Raw genomic sequence first — 7,299 nt, forward strand, 5'->3', positions numbered from 1 at the left:
TGATCTGGAGGACTCACTAAACAGAGAACATCCCTGGTCATCCCTACTGCCTCTGATCTGGAGGACTCACTAAACAGAGAACATCCCTGGTCATCCCTACTGCCTCTGATCTGGAGGACTCACTAAACAGAGAACATCCCTGGTCATCCCTACTGCCTCTGATCTGGAGGACTCACTAAACAGAGAACATCCCTGGTCATCCCTACTGCCTCTGATCTGGTGGACTCACTAAACAGAGAACATCCCTGGTCATCCCTACTGCCTCTGATCTGGAGGACTCACTAAACAGAGAACATCCCTGGTCATCCCTACTGCCTCTGATCTGGAGGACTCACTAAACAGAGAACATCCCTGGTCATCCCTACTGCCTCTGATCTGGCAGACTCACTAAACAGAGAACATCCCTGGTCATCCCTACTGCCTCTGATCTGGAGGACTCACTAAACAGAGAACATCCCTGGTCATCCCTACTGCCTCTGATCTGGTGGACTCACTAAACAGAGAACATCCCTGGTCATCCCTACTGCCTCTGATCTGGGTGACTTTTACATTTACTTGAGTCATTTTCTATTAAGGTATATTTACTTTTACTTTAGTCGTTTTCAATTAAGGTATCTTTACTTTTACTCAAGTATGACAATTGGGTCCATTTTCCACCACTAGGTGACCATGATAATATGAGGGCCAGACAGGACTCCTGGGTTAATACCCCTATGATAAGTACCCTGGGATCTGTAGTGACCACAGAGAGTCAGGACTCCAGGGTTAATACCCCTATGATAAGTACCCTGGGATCTGTAGTGACCACAGAGAGTCAGGACTCCTGGGTTAATACCCCTATGATAAGTACCCTGGGATCTGTAGTGACCACAGAGAGACAGGACACCAGGGTTAATACCCCTATGATAAGTACCCTGGGATCTGTAGTGACCACAGAGAGTCAGGACTCCTGGGTTAATACCCCTATGATAAGTACCCTGGGTTCTGTAGTGACCACAGAGAGTCAGGACTCTGGGGTTAATACCCCTATGATAAGTACCCTGGGATCTGTAGTGACCACAGAGAGTCAGGACTCCTGGGTTAATACCCCTATGATAAGTACCCTGGGATCTGTAGTGACCACAGAGAGTCAGGACTCCTGGGTTAATACCCCTATGATAAGTACCCTGGGATCTGTAGTGACCACAGAGAGTCAGGACTCCTGGGTTAATACCCCTATGATAAGTACCCTGGGATCTGTAGTGACCACAGAGAGTCAGGACTCTGGGGTTAATACCCCTATGATAAGTACCCTGGGATCTGTAGTGACCACAGAGAGTCAGGACTCCTGGGTTAATACCCCTATGATAAGTACCCTGGGATCTGTAGTGACCACAGAGAGACAGGACTCCTGGGTTAATACCCCTATGATAAGTACCCTGGGATCTGAGGTGACCACAGAGAGTAGGGACTCCTGGGTTAATACCCCTATGATAAGTACCCTGGGATCTGAGGTGACCACAGAGAGTAGGGACTCCTGGGTTAATACCCCTATGATAAGTACCCTGGGATCTGAGGTGACCACAGAGAGTCAGGACTCCTGGGTTAATACCCCTATGATAAGTACCCTGGGATCTGTAGTGACCACAGAGAGACAGGACTCCGGGGTTAATACCCCTATGATAAGTACCCTGGGATCTGTAGTGACCACAGAGCGACAGGACTCCGGGGTTAATACCCCTATGATAAGTACCCTGGGATCTGTAGTGACCACAGAGAGTCAGGACTCCTGGGTTAATACCCCTATGATAAGTACCCTGGGATCTGTAGTGACCACAGAGAGTCAGGACTCCTGTTTAACGTCTCATCCAAAAGACAACATCCTACACAGGAATATACATATTTTTTAGACCAGAGGAAAGAGTGGCTCCTACTGGCCCTCCAACACCACTTCAGCAGCATCTGGTCTCCCATCCAGGGACTGACCAGGACCAACCCTGCTTAGCTTCAGAAGCAAGCCAGCAGTGGGAAGCAGGGTGCTATGCTGCTGACATAGACTGATATCCAAACAGTATTATCTCAATGAGCGTGAGCATTCTAACTAACAACTGCTGCATCCAGTAACCCTAACCCTCTACAGTGTAACCCTCTACACTGTAACCCTCCACACTGTAACCCTCTACACTGTAACCCTCTACACTGTAACCCTCTACACTGTAACCCTCTACACTGTAACCCTATACACTGTAACCCTCTACACTGTAACCCTCTACACTGTAACCCTATACACTGTAACCCTCTACAGTGTAACCCTCTACACTGTAACCCTCTACACTGTAACCCTAACCCTATACAGTGTAAGCCTATACACTGTAACCCTATACACTGTAAGCCTCTACATAATTACCCTCTACACTGTAACCCTCTACACTGTAACCCTCTACACTGTAACCCTCAACACTGTAACCCTCTATACTGTTACCCTCTACACTGTTACCCTCTACAGTGTAACTCTCTATACTCTAACTTTAACCCTCTACACTGTAACCCTCTACACTGTAACCCTCTACACTGTAACCCTCTACACTGACACTGTAACCCTCTACACTGTTACCCTCTACAGTGTAACCCTAACCCTCTACAGTGTAACCCTATACACTGTAACCCTCTACATTGTAACACTCTACACTGTAACCCTCTACACTGTAACCCTCTACACTGTAACCCTCTACATTGTAACCCTCTACACTGTAACCCTCTACAGTGTAACCCTCTACACTGTTACCCTCTACACTGTTACCCTCTACAGTGTAACCCTAACCCTATACAGTGTAAGCCTATACACTGTAACCCTATACACTGTAAGCCTCTACATAATTACCCTCTACACTGTAACCCTCTACACTGTAACCCTCTACAGTGTAACCCTCTACAGTGTAACCCTCTATACTGTAACCCTCTACACTGTAACCCTCTACACTGTAGCCCTCTACACTGTTACCCTCTACACTGTAACCCTCTACACTGTAGCCCTCCAAACTGTTACCCTCTACACTGTAACCCTCTATACTGTAACCCTCCAAACTGTAACCCTCTACACTGTAACCCTCTACACTGTAACCCTCTACAGTGTAACCCTCTACACTGTAACCCTCTATACTGTAACCCTCTACACTGTAACCCTCTACACTGTAACCCTCAACACTGTAACCCTCTATACTGTTACCCTCTACACTGTAACCCTCTACACTGTAACCCTCTACACTGTAACCCTGTACACTGTTACCCTCTACAGTGTAACCCTAACCCTCTACACTGTAACCCTCTACAGTGTAACCCTAACCCTCTACACTGTAACCCTCAACACTGTAACCCTCTACAGTGTAACCCTCTATGCTCTAACCTTAACCCTCTACACTGTAACCCTCTACACTGTAACCCTCTACAGTGTAACCCTATACACTGTAACCCTCTACATTGTAACACTCTACACTGTAACCCTCTACACTGTAACCCTCTACACTGTAACCCTCTACACTGTAACCCTCTACAGTGTAACATACACTGTAATCATTGTACCTCTACACTGTAACCCTCTACACTGTAACCCTCTACAGTGTAACCCTATACACTGTAACCCTCTACATTGTAACCCTCTACACTGTAACCCTCTACATTGTAACCCTCTACACTGTAACCCTCTACACTGTAACCCTCTACAGTGTAACCCTCTACACTGTAACCCTCTACACTGTAACCCTAACCCTATACAGTGTAAGCCTATACACTGTAACCCTATACACTGTAAGCCTCTACATAATTACCCTCTACACTGTAACCCTCTACACTGTAACCCTCTACACTGTAACCCTCAACACTGTAACCCTCTATACTGTTACCCTCTACACTGTTACCCTCTACAGTGTAACTCTCTATACTCTAACTTTAACCCTCTACACTGTAACCCTCTACACTGTAACCCTCTACACTGTAACCCTCTACACTGACACTGTAACCCTCTACACTGTTACCCTCTACAGTGTAACCCTAACCCTCTACATTGTAACCCTCTACACTGTAACCCTCTACAGTGTAACCCTCTACACTGTTACCCTCTACACTGTTACCCTCTACAGTGTAACCCTAACCCTATACAGTGTAAGCCTATACACTGTAACCCTATACACTGTAAGCCTCTACATAATTACCCTCTACACTGTAACCCTCTACACTGTAACCCTCTACACTGTAACCCTCTACACTGTAACCCTCTACACTGACACTGAAACCCTCTACACTGTTACCCTCTACAGTGTAACCCTAACCCTCTACACTGTAACCCTCTACACTGTAACCCTATACACTATTACCCTCTACACTGTTACCCTCTACACTGTAACCCTCTACACTGTAACCCTCTACACTGTAACCCTCTACACTGTAACCCTCTACACTGACACTGAAACCCTCTACACTGTTACCCTCTACAGTGTAACCCTAACCCTCTACACTGTAACCCTCTACACTGTAACCCTCAACACTGTAACCCTCTATACTGTTACCCTCTACACTATTACCCTCTACACTGTAACCCTCAACACTGTAACCCTCTACACTGTAACCCTATACACTGTTACCCTCTACACTGTTACCCTCAACACTGTAACCCTCTACACTGTTACCCTCTACACTGTAACCCTCTACACTGTAACCCTCAACACTGTAACCCTCTACACTGTAACCCTATACACTGTAACCCTCTACACTGTAACCCTATACACTGTAACCCTATACACTGTTACCCTCTACACTGTAACCCTCTACACTGTAACCCTCAACACTGTAACCCTCTACACTGTAACCCTCAACACTGTAACCCTATACACTATTACCCTCTACACTGTAACCCTCTACAGTGTAACCCTCAACACTGTAACCCTCAACACTGTAACCCTCAACACTGTAACCCTCTACACTGTAACCCTCTACAGTGTAACCCTCAACACTGTAACCCTCAACACTGTAACCCTCAACACTGTAACCCTCAACACTGTAACCCTCTACACTGTAACCCTCTACAGTGTAACCCTCAACACTGTAACCCTCAACACTGTAACCCTCAACACTGTAACCCTCTACACTGTAACCCTCTACACTGTAACCCTCTACACTTTAACCCTCTACACTGTAACCCTATACACTGTTACCCTCTATACTGTTACCCTCTACACTGTAACCCTCTATACTGTAACCCTCTACACTTTAACCCTCTACAGTGTAACCCTCTACACTGTTACCCTCTACACTGTAACCCTCTACAGTGTAACCCTCTACACTGTAACCCTGTACACTGTTACCCTCTACAGTGTAACCCTAACCCTCTATACTGTTACCCTCTACACTGTAACCCTCTATACTGTAACCCTCTACACTTTAACCCTCTACAGTGTAACCCTCTACACTGTTACCCTCTACACTGTAACCCTCTACACTGTTACCCTCTACACTGTTACCCTCTACAGTGTAACCCTAACCCTCTACAGTGTAACCCTCTACACTGTTACCCTCTACACTGTTACCCTCTACAGTGTAACCCTAACCCTATACAGTGTAAGCCTATACACTGTAACCCTATACACTGTAAGCCTCTACATAATTACCCTCTACACTGTAACCCTCTACACTGTAACCCTCTACACTGACACTGTAACCCTCTACACTGAAACCCTCTACACTGTAACCCTCTACACTGTAACCCTCTATACTCTAACCTTAACCCTATACACTGTAACCCTATACACTGTAACCCTCTACACTATTACCCTCTACACTGTAACCCTCAACACTGTAACCCTCTATACTCTAACCTTAACCCTATACACTGTAACCCTATACACTGTTACCCTCTACACTATTACCCTCTACACTGTAACCCTCAACACTGTAACCCTCAACACTGTAACCCTCTACACTGTAACCCTCTACACTGTAACCCTCAACACTGTAACCCTCTACACTGTAACCCTCTACAGTTTAACCCTCTATACTCTAACCTTAACCCTCTACACTCTAAACTTAACCCTCTACACTCTAACCTTAACCCTCTACACCGTAACCCTAACCCTCTACACTCTAACCTTAACCCTCTACACTCTAACCTTCACCCTCTACACTCTAACCTTAACCCTCTCCACTCTAACCTTAACCCTCTACACTCTAACCTTAATCCTCTACACTCTACACTCTAACCTTAACCCTCTACACTCTAACCTTAACCCTCTACACCGTAACCCTAACCCTCTACACTCTAACCTTAACCCTCTACACTCTAACCTTAACCCTCTACACTCTAACCCTATACAGCGTTCATGGAAAAACTTCCCCTCTGTATACTGAACCTCATCTCTTCACAATTGTAGCTATTCTCATCTCATCTTTACACAAATTCAATAAAACAAATATAAATAATGGAACACACATATATATATATATATATTTTATGAACACGTATTAAGGAAATTAGTGTAATCTGATGGCACAGATTACAACTGTATTAATAAACAGCCATTTGAGGACTGAAACCCAGCTGCCACGTCAAGAGGCCAGTCCACAGTCATGGTAAACACTCCCACCAAGTGGCCAGCGGTGGAACTACAGGCTGCATTTAATCTGACAGCGACACTTCTCCGTTTTGACCGCTAGATGGCGCCACACTCATCGTTTTGTAAATTGGAGAACCTCAATTGCGTTTCCTCGCATTCTCTCTCCCAGCCTCCTTCTCAAAACCCATTGTAGTTAGAAGGTCAGCGGTGGTGAACAGAGGGCTCCCAAGTGGCGCAGGTGTCTGAGGCACTGCATCTCAGCGCAAGACGCGTCACAACAGTCCCTGGTTCGATTCTAGGCGGTATCATATCCGGCTGTGATTGGGTGTCCCACAGGGTGGCGCACAATTGGTCCGGGGTAGGCTGTCATTGTAAATAAGAATTTGTTCTGTACTGATTTGCCTAGTTAAATAAAAGTTACCTTTTTTTTTCATACTGTGATCTTCTCATTCATTGGGTTTTGAAAATGGAAGCGAAGCGAGATGTTGGGAGGAATCATGGAACTGCAACTGAGATTCAGATATTTTGAAACACATTGCAAGACATGGTGGAGGCGTGGAGGTCTCTCTTTATGAGGCGGTTAGACCCACCACCCTAGAATAGACTAGAGTACACACACACACACACACACACACACACACACACACACACACACACACACACACACACACACACACACACACACACACACACACACACACACACACACACACACACA

This window comes from Salmo salar, chromosome ssa04, assembly GCF_905237065.1.
Source record: "Salmo salar chromosome ssa04, Ssal_v3.1, whole genome shotgun sequence".
In the NCBI taxonomy this organism is placed as follows: domain Eukaryota; kingdom Metazoa; phylum Chordata; class Actinopteri; order Salmoniformes; family Salmonidae; genus Salmo; species Salmo salar.